The 21,231-nt window shown below is 39.1% G+C and overlaps 1 protein-coding gene across 2 annotated transcripts in view; it reads right to left on the reverse strand.

Annotated features, from left to right (window-relative positions):
- Nucleotides 1-14,359, reverse strand: part of BBS4 (Bardet-Biedl syndrome 4) — a 48,385-nt gene extending 34,026 nt beyond the window's left edge. For both annotated transcript variants that reach the window (XM_033189469.1, XM_033189468.1), the window contains exon 1: nucleotides 14,285-14,359. The gene's annotated coding sequence lies outside the window, so the exon portion shown is untranslated. The remainder of the gene's footprint in view (nucleotides 1-14,284) is intronic.
- Between the last annotated feature and the right edge of the window lie 6,872 nt (nucleotides 14,360-21,231).

The following is a 21,231-nucleotide window of genomic DNA, read 5'->3' on the forward strand; positions in this document are numbered from 1 at the left end:
ATGCTTCAAAGGGCAAAAAGGAGAACAAAGATCACATGCTTCTAAGGAAAGAGGACAACGGCAGAAAGAGGACAACGGCAGAAAGAGGACAAGGGCAGAAAGAGGACAAGGGCAGAAAGAGGATAAGGGCAGAAAGAGGACAAAATCAGAACTCTTGATAAGGGTCCAACAAAGATCATAAGGCAAAGGGCAAAAGCAAAATTACTGATAAGGGTTTATGTTCAGTGGTGCAGGTACTGTCTTGATAAACATCTTAAACAACAGAAAACAGGGTTCGAGAGCAGAGAACTGGTCTGACCTCAAATTTACCAGGGTGGGGTTTTTTCCCCACCCAAATAAGCCTGAGCGTACAGCACGAGACCAGGGCATATTTCAGTCCTTATCTCAGCCGCCTCAGACAGACACTCCAGAGCAGCTGTTTATAGACCTCCCTCCAGGAATGCATTCCTTCCCCAGGGTATTAATTATTAATATTCCTTGCTAGGAAAAGAATTTAGCAATATCTTCCCTACTTGCACATCCGTTTATAGGCTCTCTGCAAGAGAAAAATATGGCTCTATTTTGCCCGACCCCACAGGCAGTCAGACCTTATGGCTGTCTTCCCTTGCTCCCTAAAATCGCTGTTATTCTGTTCTTTTTCAAGGTGCACTAATTTCATATTGTTCAAACACACGTTTTACAATCAATTTGTACAGTTAACACAATTATCATAGTGGCCTTGAGGTGATGTACATCCTCAGCTTACAAGATAACCGGATTAAGAGATTAAAGTAAGAGAGGCGTAAGAAATTATGACAGTATTATTTGGGAACTGATAAATGTTCAAGAAAGCTTCACAATTTATGTTCCTCTGCTGCAGCTCCAGCCATCCCCCTGTTTAGGGTCCCTGACTTCCTGCAACAGAAATATATATATAAGATACTGAATATCATATCTGGCCAGGTGCAGTGGTTCACACCTGTAATCCCAGCACTTTGGGAGGCCAAGGTAGGTGGATCACAAAGTCAGGAGATAGAGACCATCCTGACTAACATGGTGAAACCCCATCTCTACTAAAAATACAAAAAATTAGCTGGGCGTGGTGGTATGCACCTGTAGTCCCAGCTACTCAGGTAGCTGAGGCAGGAGAATTGATTGCAACTGGGAGAAGGAGGTTACAGTGAGCCAAGATCACACTGCACTCCAGCCTGGTGACAGAGCGAGACTCTTTTTCAAAAAAAAAAAATCACATCTGATGATGAGACTACCAAAAATATTTTAAATAGTTAAACACAATCTTCAGAAATGGCTCAAATGAGAACATTATGCTGTTGCCCAGAAATGAGGAATCAATGATGAAAACAATCTAGTTGAGTCATTGAAAATGGCTCACGATACAGAAACTATAAAATGAGTTACCTGCCCACTGAAATCAGAAGTTTAAAATATGGTCAAATTCATTAAGAAATTACTCTTCTGTGGTAACAAGGAGTAGAAAGATCCAAATTAACCTCAGAATAGTGAAGATCTCAAGGAAGGAAGAGGGAAGAACAGAATTATGAAAAGATAGAAAGGAGACTTCAACTCTTTAATGCTTATTTCTCAAAAAAAAAAAAAAGCTTTAAAGTAAACATGACTAAATGCTTTTTATTAAGCCTAGCCAGTGAGTACATGTGTGTTTATATTATTTTTTGTGAACTTTAATATGTTAGAGACAGTCCTTGATTTTTAAAAATGGAAAAGGGGCCTGACATGGTGGCTCATGCCTATAATCCCAGCACTTTGGGAGACCGATGAGGGGTAGATCATTTGAATCCAGGAGTTTGAGGTCAGACTGGGCAACATGGTAAAATCCCATCTCTACAAAAAAATACAAAAATTATCAGGGTGTGGTGGCGCATGCCTGTCATCCCAGCTACTAGGGAGGCTGAGGCACCAGAGTCACTTGAACCTGGGGGGTGGAGGTTGCAGTGAGCTGAGATCATGACACTGTACTCCAGCCTGGGCCACAGAGCAATGTTCTGTCTCCAAAAAACAAGAAAAGAAAAGGCTGGGCGTGGTGGCTCACGCCTGTAATCCCAGCACTTTGGGAGGCCGAGACGGGCGGATCACGAGGTCAGGAGATCGAGACCATCCTGGTTAACACGGTGAAACCCCATCTCTACTAAAAATACAAAAATTAACCGGGCGTGGTGGCGGGTGCCTGTGGTCCCAGCTACATGGGAGGCTGAGGCAGGAGAATGGTGTGAACCCCAGAGGTGGAGCTTGCAGTGGGTGGGGATCGCGCCACTGCACTCCAGCCTGGGTGACAGAGAGAGACTCTCTAAAAAAAAAAAAAAGGAAAGAAAGGGAAGAGCATGGGGAAGAGAGGAAAATGACTGTAACCCATTTCTTGATGTCCTGGAACCTAAGGAGAAACAACCTAAACAAAAACCAAAAAGCTTCTACGTCCATAATATGACAGGGAGGGAAAAAAAGCTTACTGTGACTCAGACTTAATGTTGACTGAACACAAAACTTAAAAGGTACAACCAGGCATATTGGCTCACAACTGTTATCCCAGCACTTTGGGACGCTGAGGCAGGAGGATCAGTTGAGCCCAGAAATTTGATACCAGCCTGGGCAATATAGCAGGACCCCCATTTCAACAAAAAATTTAAAATTTTTTAAAAAAATAAAAAAGAAGTAATGCTGCTCATTGCTATCCAAGAATAGGGATTATCAATGGAATTTGTAAGAAGAAATTATAACACAAAGTATGGATATGACCTTACATGTCAGGAACAAGAAAAAAAGTAAAATTTTAAACAAATGACTCTTCACTTTCTGACTACACACATTCTCTTAGTAGAACCGTCCTTCTAGTTATCAGGGCCTATTTGAAATTCTAAGACTTTTGTTTCCTTTCTTCTCTTCCCCTAGGCCTCACCAATAACCAGACCTCGGCCATTCACATTCTACTTAACCACTTCCAGAATCAAATTTCCTTTGAAAAAGCCACACAAGTCACCAAACTTAAAGACATGTGAGTGTGTTAAGTGCATAAAGTGTACTGTCATAAACAGTTCTAGGGTCCAGGCGCGGTGACTCACGCCTGTAATCCTAGCATTTTGGGAGGTCCAGGAAGGTGGATCATGAGGTCAGGAGATTGAGACAATCCTGGCTAACACAATGAAACCAAGTCTCTACTAAAAATACAAAAAATTAGCCGGGCGTGGTGGCATGCACCTATAATCTCAGCTACTCGAGAGGCTAAGGCAGGAGAATCGCTTGAACCCAGGAGGCGGGGGTTGCAGTGAGCCGAGATCATGCCACTGCACTCCAGCCTGGGCGACAGAGCAAGATTCCATCTCAAAAATAAGTAAATAAATAAATATTCTGGGACAAGTGGCTTACTGAGTAATCTTGGACCAAGTCTCAACTGCATGACCTAGTCCTGTCACCTACCTACTAAAGGGAAAGAGTAAAAGAGAATGAGGCACTGAACCCTTTTGAGTTTACACTATCACTAAGTATTGCAAACCTTAGATACTTAGTATAATATCACTTAGTAGTCTAAAAGAAAATTTATAAAATGTTAATTTTCAAGTCTTAGCTGTTATTAAAATTTCACAATAAAAGACAAGTCAGGGCTAGCCATAGTGGCTCATGCCTGTAACTCCAGCACTTTGGGAGGCCCAGGTAAACGGATCACTTGAGTCCAGGAGTTCGAGGCCAGCCTGGACAAACCCCATCTCTACAAAAAATACAAAAAAATTAGCCGGGAGTGGTGGCACAACCTTGTATTCTCAGCTACTCGGGAGGGTGAGTTGTGAGGATTGCTTGAGCCTGGGAGGCAGAGGTTGCAATGAACCATCATCATGCACTTGCACTCCAAACTGGGTGACAGAGTGAGACCCAGTCTCAAAAAAAAAAAAAAAAAAAAGGACAAGCCACATTTTGTGTTTTCTGAGTGAAACCTGGAGAAAAAAGTGTTCAATTTGTAAGGCAGCTCAAGAGCCCAAAGGCTCATTAAATGGAACTCTAGGGATTAGAAAAAGGAAAATCCACCAAATCCAGTGCTGAAGGTCATTTCACGCTCCTGGAGATGTAGCTGTCCAAAAGCTAAAAGAATTTTAGTTCCATCCAAGATTTTAGAGAACATTTCAGTGTACATAACTGTCCTATTACCAAATGTATGACCTGGGAAATTTATAGTTTCCTCATCTGTAAAACCAAGACGCATTCATTCAACCAATATTCACTAGGTACCTACCATATTCCAGGCACTGTTCTAGGCACTGGGAATACAGCAGTGAACAAAACTGACTCCCCGATTTCATGGAGCTTATAATTGAGAGAAGGGGCTGCTACCACACAGGATAGATAATCAAGTATGTTATACTTATGAGTGATATTTTTCTATGAAGAAAAATAAAGCAGGAAAGAGAAACAGTGCCGGGGGGGGGGGGGGGTTGTACTTTTAAATAGAAGGGTCAGGAAATAAAATACTCATCCTATAGAGTTGTGAGGATCGAATTATCTAATATATAAAGACGTTCAAATACTGCCTGGTACAAAGTAAGCCTTAAAGAAATGTTACCTATTATTGTTCCTGGGTTTTTTGCGTGTTTTTTTGTTTTTTGTGTGGTTTTTTTTTTTTTTTTTTTTTAGATGGAGTGGAGTTCTGTCATAAAGGTCAGAGTGCAGGGGCACGATCTAAGCTCACTGCAATCTCCACCTCCCAGATTCAAATTATTCTTATGATTCAGCCTACTGAGTAGCTGGGATTACAGGCACATGCCACAGTACTCAGCTAATTTTTGTATTTTTTATAGAAATGGGGTTTTCCCATGTTGGCCAGCCTGGTCTTGAACTCCTGACCTCAAGTGATCCACCTGCCTCATTCTCCCAAAGTGCTGGGATTACAGGTGTTGGCCACTGTGCTGGGCCTGTTGCTGTTATTTTTATTACCATTATTATGTACTTATTGCCAAAGATGAAGGAATTCTGGATACTTCAGAAATCCCTAGAGTCTATGAATCCTGAATTTACAATTAGAATTTTACCTGCAAATGTATAAGTTGAATTTCTGGTATTCCAAATCATTGCTCACTCCAACTCCCCCTAAAAATGGGGATACTGGTTCTTACATGCTTTCACAGGTATTATGAGAACTACTAGTTGAAAGATCCTCCAAAAAATATAAGTATGTAAATGCAGAGCAGAATCTCCCCTATTTTGCAACAAAGCAGAGTGATCACCTCCAATGCTACATTTCAGGAGCCTATGTTACCACAGAGGTCAGGTAGCCAGCTGATGAGATGAAGACAAGGTAATAGCTTTTAGTGAGTTATAAAAAAGACCTCATTCATATCCCAGCTCCCACACTACCCCTCCACCATCACCAAGACAGTGGGGGCAGAAGGCTGGCAACCTAGCAACAATACTTTCTTGCCACTTCTCTTGCCCCATTCTACTCTTTTGTAACATCTCTTCCCCTTCTTTCTCCCTTTAAGGATGCACCTCACATATTTTAAACAATTCCAGAAGTGAATAAACATGACACCTCAAGAATTCTCCCCTATAATTTGCCCTAGGTGCTAAATTCTCTTTGAAGAATTTCAAATTCTGCTTAGGCTCAAAAATCAAACCTTTACATGACACTTTGATTAATGCTAGGGGTAGTATGCTAGCTATATAAGTGCTAAGCAGAAAACTATTATGGTTCAGATTTTTAGTTGAAAAATTTACTAAATAACTAAGGCTTTTGTAAATACATTGCAAGTAAAGCCTTCTTTAAAAAAGAATAATACTCATCAAAGAAAGGATTTCTTCCAGGACTAGCAGACATGTAGCACATAAAAGTTTTCACATGTAGAATTTCAATCTCGATTCAATACCAGCCTTCTATGGGACCTAGGGCAAGTTATTTCACCTCTCTGGGCCTCCATTTATCCCTGCTATAATTTTGACCCCAAAATCCAAAGAATCTGAAAACGGTCATTCAATAAATGTTAATTTCCTCATGCCAAACAGGAATTATAACACTTTTCTACCTCAATAGGATATCTGGGGCATCAAAAGAGATAACAAATCTTGAAAAGAATACAAATGTAAGACATTTTCATTACTATCATTTTGAGCCCTGTATCAGTCAAAGCCTAAGAAAAAACCACTTGAGGATTTGAAACACAAGGATTTTAATGCAGAGAACAGGCAATGGAAGAAATGAGAGGCCCAACAGGGAATGGTGAGACAAATCAGAAGTCTGCATGAGCAAAAAGCCACTGCTACTCTGAGGCCTGAAGGTCAGGGAGGGAAGCCCTGGCTTCTCCTTCCTCTTGCCTTCTAATCTCCTGCCAGTTCCTCCACTTGCTAATCCAGCCAGAAACTGCTGACACAGAAGCCTAGGAAGAAAAGGAGCCTGCAAGAGTCAGTTCCTCACTACACCAAAAAGAGAAGAGAAGGCAAGGAATGCATCAGAGGGCAAACAGGACCAGGATCAAGAGGAACATCTACTCTGTTCAGGGACATAAATGATAAAGGAAGAGGAAGAGACTGGGCTGAATCAGTATTGACTCAACAGTATATGCTAGAAGCTGGCCTTTAATTTTTAAATTATATTGCTGCTATCCAGTTTCTTTGCTTCTCATTAGCTTAACAGGAAATGAGGAAGAAAAAAGGCATATAAAAGATTAGTTAATTCTGGTTTTATGCTATAGCTTAGATTATTTAAAATTATTTTACTTCCTCAAAACTTAACAATTATTTCCTTGTTAAGGGTGTGTGTGTGTATATATGTATCTCAAAGTGTTTTCTCTATTATTCCAATGAATATTCATATAAGGCCAGTGAGTTACGCAATTCAGAGAATGTTCCCACATTACAAAAGAGGAAATTAGGGCCCTAAAGGTTAAGTAAATTGTCCACATTCAAGAAGTAGTTAATGGAAGAGGCAGGACTATAACCCAGGTCTCTAAGGTTACCCATTAAACTACAAAGTTTCTGCCCAATCATAAAGGATTTTCTAATATTAAAATATAAATGTTTGGGCTGTCAATTAGACATAACTGAGCAACACAACATTAATGATTTTAAAGCAGCCAGACGCGGTGGCTCATGCCTGTCATCCCAGCACTTTGGGAGGCCTAGGCGGGCAGATCACGAGGTCAGGAGGTCGAGACCATCATAGCCAACATGGTGAAACCTCGTCTCTACGAAAAATACAAAAAAAAATAATAATAATTAGCTGGGCCTGGCGGCACACACCTGTAGTCCCAGCTACCTGGGAGGCTGAGGCAGGTGAATTGCTTGAATCCAGGAGGCAGACGTTGAGATAAGCGGAGATTGCGACACTGGGCTCCAGCCTGGCGACAGAGCAAGACTCCATCTCAGAAAAATAACAATGATTTTAAAGCTTTTCTTTTTTTCTTTTTTTTTTTTTTAAAGCAGTGCTTCAATTTTTTTTTTTTTTTTTTTTTTTTGAGAGGGAGTCTCGCGCTGTCACCCAGGCTGGAGTGCAGTGGCGTGATCTCGGCTCACTGCAAGCTCCGCCTCTCGGGTTCACGCCATTCTCCTGACTCAGCCTCCCGAGTAGCTGGACTACAGGCGCCCGCCACCACACCCATCTAATTTTTTGTATTTTTAGTGGAGATGGGGTTTCACTGTTAGCCAGGATGGTCCCAATCTCCTGACCTCATGATCTATCCGCCTCAGCCTCCCAAAGTGCTGGGATTACAGGCGTGAGCCACTGCGCACGGCCAGTAGTACTTTCAATATACCAAAGTAGGAAGACTTTCAAATGATTTTTAAAAATAACTAGTTGGTTTTCTTAAAAATACATACTTACAGTAAAACAAAATTCAAAGGGCACATAGGATATTAAACAAAAGACCCACTCCATTCCTGTCCCTCACCAGAGGGGAAGAATTTCTTGAGTATTTTCAAGGAATTTCTATGCACATATAAGCATATGAGCAAGTGTGTGTGTGTGTGTTCATACACCTTTATTTTACACATGGGGATTATATTAACCACATTTTGAAAACTGCTTGCTAATATTTACTGAGCCTAAATATATCCTTGGTGACCCTGAAAATCCTACTCCTAAATATGTATGTGTACACATAAGCTCTTCATGGTGGCATTATTCATAATACATCAATATAAAAACATCTCAAATGTTCATCAAGTATAAAATGAATAGACTTAGGTAGAGCCCCATAATGGAATATACAACAAGGAAGAAAACAACCAACCACTACTACATGCAACAACATAGATGAATCTCACAAACGTAATTCTGAACAAAGAAGCCAGATATTAAAAAGTACATCCTGCATGATTCCATTTACATTAAATTCAAAAGCAGGCAAAACTGATCTAGAAGATAGAAGTTAAATACAAGTTACTACCTTTGGGAGGGGTGGTTAATGACTGGTAGGGAATAAGGAGGCAGCCTGGAGGGCACTGATAATATTCTATACCTTAATCTAGATGGTGATTACATGGGTATGTTTACTTTATAAAAATTCACTGCACAGTACAATTATGATTTATGTATGTACTTTTCTGCATATGTATTTCAATAGAAAGGTATCCAAAATTTGAGCCAAATTAGACATTTTCTAAAACCAAAAAATTAGTTTCTACGATATTAATGCAGAAAAGGGAGGGGACACACAACTCAGCCTGGGGTAAGGATCAAGATTTCCCAGACAAGACACAGAAAGCATTCATCACAAAAGAAAAATAATAGTAAATCGGCCTTCATCAAAATTAAAACTTCTGATCATTGAAAGATACCTTAACAAAATGAAGGTAGGCTGGGGGGAAATATTGACCACAAATATAACAGACAAAGGACTTACATTCAGAATATATAAAGAAGTCTCACAAATCAATAAGGAAAAAAAATTTAAAAATAGGCAAAAAACTTGAGCAGGCACTACACGAAAGATATGACCAATAAGTATATGAAAAGGTGTTCAACATCACTAGCCATTAGGGTAATGCAAATTAAAATCACAATAAAACACAATACAAACCACCAGTAAGTCTAATATGAAAAAGCCTGATAGTAACAAATGTTGGCAAGAAAGTAGGCAAATAGAATCCTCACATGTTGCTGGTGGTAGGATAAAATTGTACAACCACTTAGAGAAATACTTTGGCAATTTATTAAGTTAAAACGAACAGTTCACATATGACCCAGCAATTCCACTCCCTAGGCACTTATTCAAGTGAAAACACATGCCACATGCACATACAAAAAAAACCCAGTAAATACATGTTCAGGCCGGGCGCGGTGGCTCATGCCTGTAATCCCAGCACTTTGGGAGGCCGAGGCGGGCGGATCATGAGGTCAGGAATTCGAGACCAGCCTGGCCAATATGGTGAAACCCCGTCTCTACAAAAATACAAAAATTAGCCGGGCATGGTGGCACACGCCTGTAGTCGCAGCTACTCAGGAGGTTGAAGCTGAAGAATCGATTGAACCCGGGAGACGGAGGTTGCAGTGAGCTAAGATTGCACCACTGCACTCCAGCCTGGGCAACAAAGCAAGACTCCATAAATAAATAAATAAGTAAATAATCATAGGAACTTTCACAGTACTCAAAAACTAGAAACGCTGCAAATGTTCATTAACAGGAGAATGGACAAACAGTGGTATATGCATGCAACTGAATATTAGACAGCATTTTCAAATAAAAGAACTACTGATACATATAACAACATGGATGAATCTCCAAAACAACATATTGTATAAAAGTTGCCAAAAGCTAAATAGTAGATACTGTATGGCTCTCTTTGTGTGAAGCTCAAGCACAACTTATAGGAAAGTTCAAAATCAATTTACAGGGGCAGAAATCAGAATGATGGCTACATCTGGGGAAGTGAAGCAGAAGACTTCCTGGAAAAAGGCATGAGGAAACTTTCTAGGTGATAAAAATGTTTAATTTGACCTGATGATTACAGGAATATAAATACGTACATGAGTATACATATCTGTCAAAATCCAAGTGTGTACTTCAGATTTAAAGATTTACTAGCATTGAAATTAAAAATAATAGAGAAAAATTAGATATATACTACCTTCCATTTAAATTAGAAGTTAACATTGTTCCTCAAAAATTAAACAGAATTGGGCTAGGCACGGTGGTTCACACCTGTAATCCCGGCACTTTGGGAGGACAAGGCGGGTGGATCATGAGGTCAGGAGTTCGAGACCAGTCTGACCAACATAATGAGATCCCGTCTCTACTAAAAATACAAAAAAATTAGCCAGGTGTGGTGGTGAGCGCCTGTAATACCAGCTACTCGGGAAGCTGAGGCAAGAGAATCACTTGAACCCGGGAGGCAGAGGTTGCAGTGAGAAAAAAAAAAACAACAATGCTTAGCTCATCAATTTAATCAGTGGAGTGGTAGAGCAAAAGCCAGATTACAATAGACAAATAGACTCAGAGGTGAGGATACCAAGACAAGTAAGATAAACTATTCTTTCAAAAAGCTAATCAATGAAAGTCATTCACTATCACAGTAGAAAGGGTGAGATTCGGTAACTACTTATCAAAGACTCTGTAAGAGTGGTTTCATGTAGACTTCAGGGTGAATTAGATAACAACTAAATTACCTTGTAACTCTACAATTCTGTATACACAAGGACCAAAATAAGCAAAAGGAAAAGATTAATGAAGTCAAGAGCATGTATAGCATCTACAAAATCACTTATGAGAACCAAATATATACACAGTAATTAGTCTGTAGAATACATTATTATATACAGTACAGGAAATGACATATTTCTAGAACATCTACAAAGTTCCTACTTTCTACAACCTTTAAATTCTTTAAGAATTACTGACATATAAAGAAAACATATAAGGAAAACAACCCAAATGCCCCTCAACAGATAAACAAAATGTGATATATACATACACAAGAATATTATTCAGCCTTAAAAAGGAATGAAATTCTGATACATGCTACAACATGAATGAACTTTGAAAATGCTGAGTCAAATAAGCCAGACAGAAAAGGGCAAATATTTTATGATTCACCTTATATGAAAAACCTAGAATAGTCAAATTCATAGACACAGAAAATAGAATGGAGATTACCAGGATCTGGGGAGAGAAGAGGATGTGGAGATTTATTGCTTAATGGGTACAGTGCTTCTCTTTGGAATGATGAAACACTTCTAGAAATGGACAGTGGTGATGGATACACAACTTTGTAAATGTACTTAATGTCACTGACTTACACACTTAAAAATGGTAAATTTTATGTATATTTTACCATAATAAATTATTCTATTAAAAATTACTCTAAAACCAGATATCAAGCTGAGATCAAGCTTCTCACATAGTGAGTATATTGTCTCAGGTTGTTGACAAAACTCATCCTCAGCTATGGCCACCCCAAAATGAGTAAAGTATTCAATGAAGATTCCTTTAAGGAAGGAAATAGACTTAAGCAGTAAATCAGTTCACTCACCTCAGTGATGGCTAAGATCTTCAACTGAAAGCCAGAAGAAAGTCACCTAAGGTCACATCACGGGGCAAAAGGAAGAGGACTTCAGTAGCCTCATGTAGGATATTATTTTCTCAGAACCATCAAGTAGTTCTGATCAACAATTTCATTGCCTGTTCTTGAAAAAGTCCTGATACATTTGGACAAAAATACCACATAGAAATCTGTTTACCCCTTCCACAGTTGGCAGTCATCACCCTCAAAACTAAAGAGTCAAACTAGGATATGGACCTCTCAAGCTGAGAAGGAAAGGGTGAAAGGGAGGGACAACATCCATTCTCAGTCAAAATGCCTCCAGTTGCTACTTGTTCAAATAAAGGCTCTCAACTTGCTAACCCAACTGCTGTGTGAATTCTTTACACACTTACCAACTTCCTGCCTTCTATTTCCAAGTATTATACTACTCAACCAGAGCAGTGGTTCTCAAGTGGAAACAATTTTGCCCCAGAAGGAATAACTGGCAACATCTGGAGACACTTGGTTGTTACAATTAACTGCTACTGTCATCTACTAGGTAGAAGCCAGGGATGTTGTTAACCATCCTACAATACACAGGACAACTCTCCCAACAAAGATTGATCTTGCTCAAAATATCATTCATGCCAAAGCTGAAAAAATCTGAACTAGAGGTTTTAAAAAAGTCTGAGGATTTCACAGTAAAATGTGACAGCTTTTTATTCAAAGTACTACTTTGATTTTTAATTTGTTAATTAAAGTCCATTAATCCTTAAGGATGATATTTCTCCTGTTTTTGTAATACTTCCCTATATTGTGCTGGATGCAGTGGCTTATGCCTGTAATCCCAGTACTTTGCGGGGCCAAAGCAGGTGGATCACTTGAGGTCAGGAGTTCAAGACCAGCCGGGCCAACACGGTGAAACCCCATCCATACTAAAAATTTTAAAAATGAGCCAGACATGGTGGTGCATGCTTGTAATCCCAGCTACTTGGGAGGCTGAGACAGTAGAATCGCTTGAATCCAGGAGGTAGAGGTTGCAGTGAGCCGAGATCGCACCACTGCACTCCAGCCTGGGCGACACAGCAAGTCTCCGTCTCAAAAACAAACAAACAAACAAACATTGTATGAGGTTTAAAAAGCCACTGAAAAATTTACATAACTCAGGTGCAATAGCTCATGCCTATAATTTCAGTACCTCAGAAGGCGGAAGATGTACTATCACTTGAAGCCAGGAGTTCAAAACCAGCCTGGGCAATAGAGCCAGACCCCCGTGTTTCTAGAAAAAATTTTAAAAATTAGCTAGGCATGGTGGCATGCACCTATAGACCCAGGTACTAGGGAAGACTGCTTGAACCCAGGAGTTTGAGGCTGCAGTGAGCTATAATCACACCACTGTACTCTAGCTTGGGTGACAGAGCAAGACCCTCTCTCTCAAAATAATAATGTATGAGTCCATTTATTTGGCATTCTGAGAAAGGCAAAACTAGGAAGAAAGAAACAGATTAATGGCTCCCAGCAATTGGGAATGGAAGAAGTGGTTTACTACAAAGTAAAGGTGAATTTTGGGGGAGTAATTAAATTTTTATAACTTGATTATGGTGCTAGTACTGATTACATGGCTAGTTTCATTTGTCGAAACTCAGAATTTGTACAAAAAAAAGGGAATTTTACTCTACGAAAATTATACGTTGATACCATTCAAAGACTGGCCAAAACAAAACTAAAATAGCTAAATAAATAACTAAAACTAAAATATTATCAAAGTAGACTTCAAACAAGGAATATTATCAGAAACTGAAGAGGAATATTACATAATGACAAACGCATCAATTTGCCAAGAAATCAGACAATCCTAAATGTATATGCATCCAACAACAGATCTTCAAAATACACAAATCAAAAATTGATAGAACTGAAAGTAGAAACAAATCCACAAGTACATTTGCACACTTCAACACTCTTCTATCACCCTTCCAATCAGTAACTACATCAGTAAGAATATGAATATCTGTAAGCATATACAGAACACTATCAACCAACTTGACCTAATTGACATTTACAGAATGCTACCTCCAACAAGAGCAGAATACACACTCTTTCCAAGTGCACGTGGAACATTCACCAACAAAGGCCACGCTGTGGGCCATAAAACAAACCATATAAAGAATGTTCTCTATCCACAATAAAATTAAACTAGAAACCAACAAAGCAAAAAGGTATCCGGAACTTCACAGAGTGGTTTTTCCAGAAGCAGAAAATTAGTACACACTTACTTAATAATCAAACCCCATTTAAATAATTTCCAAGTCAAACCAACCTCCTAATATCTAATAACTCTATTAAATAAAAGCTAGATGTGACAGAACATTTAGACTATTACTTCTTTTCCCAACACTCATTTTGAAATCATATGGAATAGAAAAGAGAATCAACAAGAGAGAGACACCTGGCCGGGCGCGGTGGCTCACGCCCGTAATCCCAACACTTTGGGAGCCGAGGTGGGTGGATCACCTGAGGCCAGGAGTTCAAGACGAGCCTGGCAAACACGGTGAAACCTCATCACACTGACAGAAACCAAAAAGACACACTGACAGTTTGCTCCTAAAACACAAAAGTTAGCCAGCTGTGGTGGCGTGTGCCTGTAATCCTAGGTACTCGAGAGGCTGAGGCAGGAGAACTGCTTGAGCCCCAGAGGCAAAGGTTGTAGTGAGTCGAGACTGTGCCACTGCACTCCAGCCTGGGCGACAGTGAGACTCTGTCTCCAAAAAAAAAAGAGAGAGAGAGAGAGAGAAACCTGTGCAAATATACACATACAATGAAATTGCATACAGACCTTTTTTCTGATGTGGTTTTTGAGACTCAGTAGATGCAGGAAATTGAGTTCTCTGAAATGAAATAAGTAGTCTATATTGAAGGATCACAATATAAAGTTGCTAACTTAAAGAAGCATCCAAATAACCAGAATAATCAGCAGCTCACCAATTATGCAATTTAATCCATTAAATCCATATTCTGATACAAAGAGTTAATTTGAATATGGTTTAAAAAACAAATGTCAAGTCATACTTTTGGTATCCAAACAATTAACAATGTATAATGCATATTTATATTTACAATGTGCATTTTTAATGTATAATTATAGTATATAGTAAAATGTGCATAAGAAATATACTAAGTTCTTAAACACCTCATATTAGTATTATACTTGATGCCATACTTCTCAGCAACCAAACGAAAAAAGTGATCACTGTTTGATAAAAGGAAGCTTATGAGGTCATCTACACAGACACTGTCTAGCACTCAATTCTAAAACGGGGATAGTTATTTTACACTATAACCTCGTAGAAAACCATCAAATTAATTTTTTTATCATCTTCCTATGACATACCACAATATAAGCAAAAATAATGGCTGAAATTTTTCCAGATGTATTGAGAAACACCAATCCTTAGTTTCTGGATACTCAACAAATCCTGACCAGGTTAAATGAAAATAAATACATTCTTAGACACATCATAATGAACAGCACCAGAGACAAGAAGCAGCTCTTAAAAGCAGCCAAACAATAAAATATATCACCAGATTACCAACAAAGAAAGGACAGTTATTTGGGGGGCCAAGGGGAGAGGATCACTTGAGGTCAGGAGTTCAAGACCAGCCTGGCCAACATGGTGAAACCCCATCTCTACTAAAAATACAAAAATTAGCCAGGCGTGGTGGCACATGCCTATAGTCCCAGCTACTTGGGAGGCTGAGGCAGGAAAATGGCTTGAACTTGGGAGGCAGAGGTTACAGTGAGCCAAGATCGTGCCATTGCCCCCAAGTCTGGGGGACAGAGCGAGACTCCGTCTTAAAAAAAAAAATAAAGAAAGGCCAGATGCCGTGCCTCGCACCTGTAACCGCAGCACTTTGGGAGGCCGATGCAGGTGGATCACCTGAGGTCAGGAGTTCAACACCAGCCTGGCCAATATGGTGAAACCCCATCTCTACTAAAAATACAAAAATTATCTGGGTATGGTGGTGGGCACCTGTAATCCCAGCTATTTGGGAGGCCAAGGCAGGAAAATCACTTGAACCCAGGAGGCAGAGGCTGTAGTGGGCCAAGATCACGCCACTGCACTCCAGCCTGGGTGATAAGAGCAAAACTCTATTTCAAAAAAAAAAAAAGAGGAAAAGAAAAACAAAAAAGACACACTGACAGTTGGCTCTTCAACAATTAAAAATGGAAGACAATATCACAATAAGACATCATCAGAATAATTACTCCAGTGTCAGGTACTAAGTAAAATGAATGTTAATTTAGACCAGACGTCAGCTAAGTATGGCCCACAGGTCAAATGCATCCTGTTTTTTATTTGGTCCACAAGCTAAAAATGATTTTTACATTTTTAAATGGTTGAAAAAATTCAAAAAATATTTTAACACATGAAAATTCTGAGTCAAATTTCAGTGTCTATAAACAAAATTTTGTTGGAACATACCCACACTCATGTTTATAGAAATGTCTATGGTTGCTTTTGTCCTACAACACCATTGTTGAGTAGTTATCACAGAGACTACATGGCCCACAAAGCCCACGATATTTACTATCTGGCTCTTGACAAAAAAAAAGTTTGCCAACACCTGATCTAGATTCTCACATCCATCAAAACTAATTTTAAACAAAGGCAAATTTTTAAAACTTTCAGAATTTGAGAGTTTTTAGATTCTCACCAAATAAACTTTTAATGAAAATATATTAGGAAAAAGAAAAATAATCCTAAGATGAAGGAGTTGAATGAGCAAAGGAATTGGTAAGATAAGCAAGTATTCTAAGCATCTACTGACTGAATAAAACCAAAAAAAAGCATAATTTGTGGTGTTTAATTAAAATACATTAGGAATTACAAAACTAAACAACAATGGCATACATTTGCAGATGGCAATAGATGGTAGTAAAGCATTTGATGGTCCCTGTATTAGCAACATTTAAGCTTGGACTTACAGTAAACACGTATTTTTTAATTTCTTTGGTACTCATTAAAGGAAGGCAAAGTATAACTTCCAAGGAATGAAGTAAGAGGAGCAGAAAGGGAGGCGGAACAGATGCAAATTCAGTTTTTTTTAAAAAAAAAAAAGCAAGAAAGGAGGTAGAAAAAAATGAAATTCTCTAGTTTAAGACAGATCAGCCAGGTGTGGTGGCTCATGCCTATAATTCCAGCACTTTGGGAGGCTGAGGCAGGAGGATCACATGAGCCTAGAAATTTGAGACCAGCCTGGGCAAAATAGCGAGACCCTGCCTCTATTTAAAAAACTTTAGAAATTAGTCAGGCACAGTGGCACGTGCCCATAGTCCTAGCTACTCAGGAGGCTGAGGTGGGAGGATCTCTTAAGCCCAGGAGGCCAAGTTGCAGCAAGCCATGATCCAACCACTGCACTCCAGCCTGAGAAACAGGCTCAAAACCAACAGCCAGGTGTGGTGGCTCACGCCTGTAATCCCAGCACTTCGGTATGCCAAGGCAGGCTGTTGAGTTCAGGAGTTTAAGACCAGCCTGGGCAACATGGCAAAACTCCATCTCTACAAAATATACAAAAATTAGCCGAGCGTGGCCTGTACCTGTGGTCCCAGCTACTCGGGAGGCTGAGATGGAAGGATAACTTGAGCCCAGGAGGCGGAGGTTGCAGTGAGCCAAGATCACGCCACTGCACTCCAGCCTGGGTGATAGAGCAAGACTCTATCTCAAAAAAACAAAAAAACAAAAAAAAAACAGGGCAATGTAAATTATCCCATTAAGACATAATTTCATATCCACCATAATGACTGATGGTAGAAGCATAAATTGTTACAATCACCATACAGTTTCCTGCAAGTAATACTCTATTACCTAGCAATCTGTTTCTAGGTATACCTTAGACTCTTAGATATTACATCAGAAGACCTACATAATAATGCTCAGGGCTAGGACGAAAGTGAGGCATGTGAGGTACCCAGGGTACAAACCTTGAGGGGGTACTTACTCCATAAAATGTGAACCCTAAGCACCTCACTTACCTTTCCTTAGTCCTGGCCCTATTTTTAACAGCTTTTTTTTTTTTTTCGAGACAAAGTCTCGCTCTGCCAAGCTGAAGTGCAGCGGCACAATCTCAGCTCACTGCAACCTCCGCCTCCTGGGTTCAAGTGATTCTCCTGCCTCAGCCTCCCGAGTAGCAGGGACTACAGACGCGCACCACCACATCCAGCTAATTTTTATATCTTTAGTAGAGACGGGGTTTCACCAAGTTGGCCAGGATGGTCTCCATCTCTTGACCTCGTGATCCACTGCCTCGGCCTCCCAAAGTGCTGGGATTACAGGTGTGAGCCACCGCACCCAGCAGCAGCATTGTTTTTAATAACTAAAAACCAGGAATAATCCTAATCTCCATCTAGAGGAATGGATAAGTTAACTGACATACTTTACAACAATAGGATACTACACAGTGTTGAAAAAAATGAATAAACCGAAGCTTAATAACAAATTTTAAAAACTAATATATTGTTTAAGGATATATATAAAAATATATATGGTAAAACTATAAAAAATGCAAAATATTAATATAAAATTGAAGAAACATTACATGTGATGTGGTGGAAGGAAAACGCAGGAGAGAGGCATTTAGGAGGTTTCAAAGTTATTAATGACCCATTTCCTAATCTGCGCAGTAGGAACACAAGTTGCCATTATATTATCCTTTAAAGCATACATACAACATTCTAACCACTCTTTTAGAGGTATATTAGGTATATATTTCACAACAACAAAAATTAATCCTCAAAATAAAAGAGAATACTTATTTGTTGTTTTGGTTAATGATCTTGATTTTAAAATGCACAAAAATTTATAGAGACATTTCACCAAAGAGATATGTGTGGAAAATAAACATATACAAATTCTTCAATATCATTATTCATGAAGGAAATACAAATTAAAACCACCATATACTATCACTACCCATCCACTAGAATGGCTAAATAAAAACAAACTGACAAACCAAGTGTTGACAGGGATGTGGAAAAATCATAACCCTCATGCATTGTTCATGGAAATGTGAACTGGTATATAGCCTGCAGAAGTCAGGCAGATTTGTTTCTGTTTTTTTAAACAAATACTTAAACAATACAACCCAGCAATTCCACCGACACAAGGAACCCTTTTGGAATGACGGACACGTTCTAAAAGTAGCCTCTGATGGCAGCTGTGCAACTATATAAATTTACTAAAACTGATCAAACGATGTACTTAAATTGGGTAAATTTTATGGTATGTGTATTATAACTCAACAAAACTGTTTTTTAAATGTTAAAGAACTATCTTTTAAAATCTAACTAGAATTTTTTAACTTTGGGGAATATATTAGTAAAGAATGTTAAAGACTCAAAAAGCACCTTCAAAAGTCAGCAATCCTTCTTTCGGCACAAAGTAGAATTATTTTTTGATAAGTCTTCTACTCAAGACTTTCCAGAACATTCTGAGATGGAAAGGGTTCTATTAACCCACTCAATCTCATTCATAGGATGTATATAGAACAAATTATTTTTTCTGTTATTTCTTCATTTTTATATAGTTTTATGATCATTTATTCATCCAACAAATATTCATGGAGCACCTGATACACAGGCACTATATCTGAGCTAGATCAACTAGTGTGCTAATTTCTGTTTTCTGCTCTTATTAGTTTAATCCTTTAATTTACAGGATGACAGGTATTTATCCAAATACATCAAATAATGGGAATCAGGGCATTATAAAAAAATTTATAAGCACAAATCATGAAAGCCAGAGCTAGTTGCTCATTCATTTTTAGTTTTTGTATTTTTTTTTTCAGACAAGGTCTCATTCTGTCCCTGCTGGAGTACAGAGGCATGATCATGGCTCACTGGAGCCTCAGCTTGCCCCAGGCTCAGATGATCCTCCCAAGCAGCTGGGACAACAGGTACATGCCACCATGTCTGGATAATTTTTGTGTTTTTTGTAGAAATGGGGCTCCAACATGTTGCCCAGGCTGGTCTCGAACCTCTGGACTCAAGCTATCCTCCCACCTCAGTTTCCCCAAGTGCTGGCATTACAGGCATAAGCCACCAAGTACAGCTTGTCTGTTCATTTTGTAAGAATTCTAAACTATTATATATACTGAAAATACAAATAGCAGTCCTCAGTTTTCCCTTCTAGGAACTGGTAGCAATCCATAAGTAATTTTGGTAGCATATTAGAATTTCTGTGTCCCACACTGGGCTAGTTTTACTCAGTTTTAATGGGATGTCTTCTGGCCTCAAGTCCTTGACTGTAGCCGTCTTAGATTTTTACCCATACATTTCTTCAAAAATTCTGTGAGTTTTGAGTCTTTTCCTTTTCTCTACTCCATATCCATATATCCTTACCTACACAGATCTATATGTTTTCCTTTGTGTTATGAATTAAGATCACATAATATATCCCACTTCAAAACTACCTTTTATTTAAATGTACACCATGGAAGTCCCTCCAAGTCAATAGTCGTAACATTCTTTTTTTTTTTTTTTTTTTTTTTCTGAGTTTAGGCGCCGAGGTTTAATAGGCAGAAGAAAGAAAGGAGAACAGCTTTCTCTAATAAGAGAGAGGGGCTTCTGAGAGGAAAAGCAATTAGTTGTAACATTCTTTTTAATGACTGCATAATATTCCACAGTATGGAAATATCTGAAGTCATCAATTACCCTATTAATGGGCATTTCATTTGCTTCCAGCATTTTGACACTACAGACAGTACTACAATGAATGCCCTAGTACTACGTGCTCATGTTTAATTTTTTTTTCTATGGGACACAGGTCTAGGAGTAGGATTACTGGGTTCTTTTAATTGTATTAAAAGATAAGGCCAGGGGCAATGGCTCACGCCTGTAATCCCAACACTTTGGGAGGCCGAGGTGGGCAGATCACGAGGTCAGGAGTTCCAGACCAGCCTGGCCAACATGGTGAAACCCCGTCTCTGCAAAAATACAAAAATTAGCCGGGCGTGGTGGTGAGGGCCTGTAATCCCAGCTACTCGGGAGGCTGAGGCAGAAAAATCGCTTGAACCCGGGAGGCAGAGGTTCCACTGAGCCGAGATCGCACGACTGCACTCCAGCCAGGGCGACAGATTGAGACTCCGTCTCCAAAAAGAATAAATAAATAAAAATAAAGATAAATAAATAAAAGACCACTTTTCAAAAAAGGGCAGAAATTCAAATTTCCATGCATTGCTAACTTGAAAAGATGAAAATTACTATAAACATAACACTAGCAATAAATCTGACAACAATGAAAATAGTTAACTTCAGGCTTAATTGCTAAAGTCACATCAAAACAAAAACTATTCTCTTTAAAACAGTATTAGACATTCAAATGTACAGGACAATTCTGCCGTCACAGACTCAAGTTCATATTCTGTTACACAAACACCTGTGATGAGCACTAAAGGATAAGCTATATTTGTAGCAATGTTATGCTACCCGTTATCTTTTACACTTTAAGATTGTGTAGAAGTATTTTCTTTCCTACGTTTTTAATATTTAAAACCCAGTAACATTAACCGTGCTATTTTTTTTTTTTTTTTTTGAAACGGAATTTTGCTCTTGTTGCCCAGGCTGCAGTGAAATGGCACGATCTCGGCTCACTGCAACCTCTGCCTCCTGGGTTCAAGCGATTCTCCTGCCTCAGCCTCCTAGCAGCTGGGATTACGGGCGCACGTCACCATTTCCAGCTAATTTTTTGTATTTTTTTAGTAGAGACGGGGTTTCACTACGTTGCC

The sequence above is a fragment of the Trachypithecus francoisi genome, unplaced genomic scaffold (assembly GCF_009764315.1).
Source record: "Trachypithecus francoisi isolate TF-2019V2 unplaced genomic scaffold, Tfra_2.0 Lachesis_group3, whole genome shotgun sequence".
Classification (NCBI taxonomy): domain Eukaryota; kingdom Metazoa; phylum Chordata; class Mammalia; order Primates; family Cercopithecidae; genus Trachypithecus; species Trachypithecus francoisi.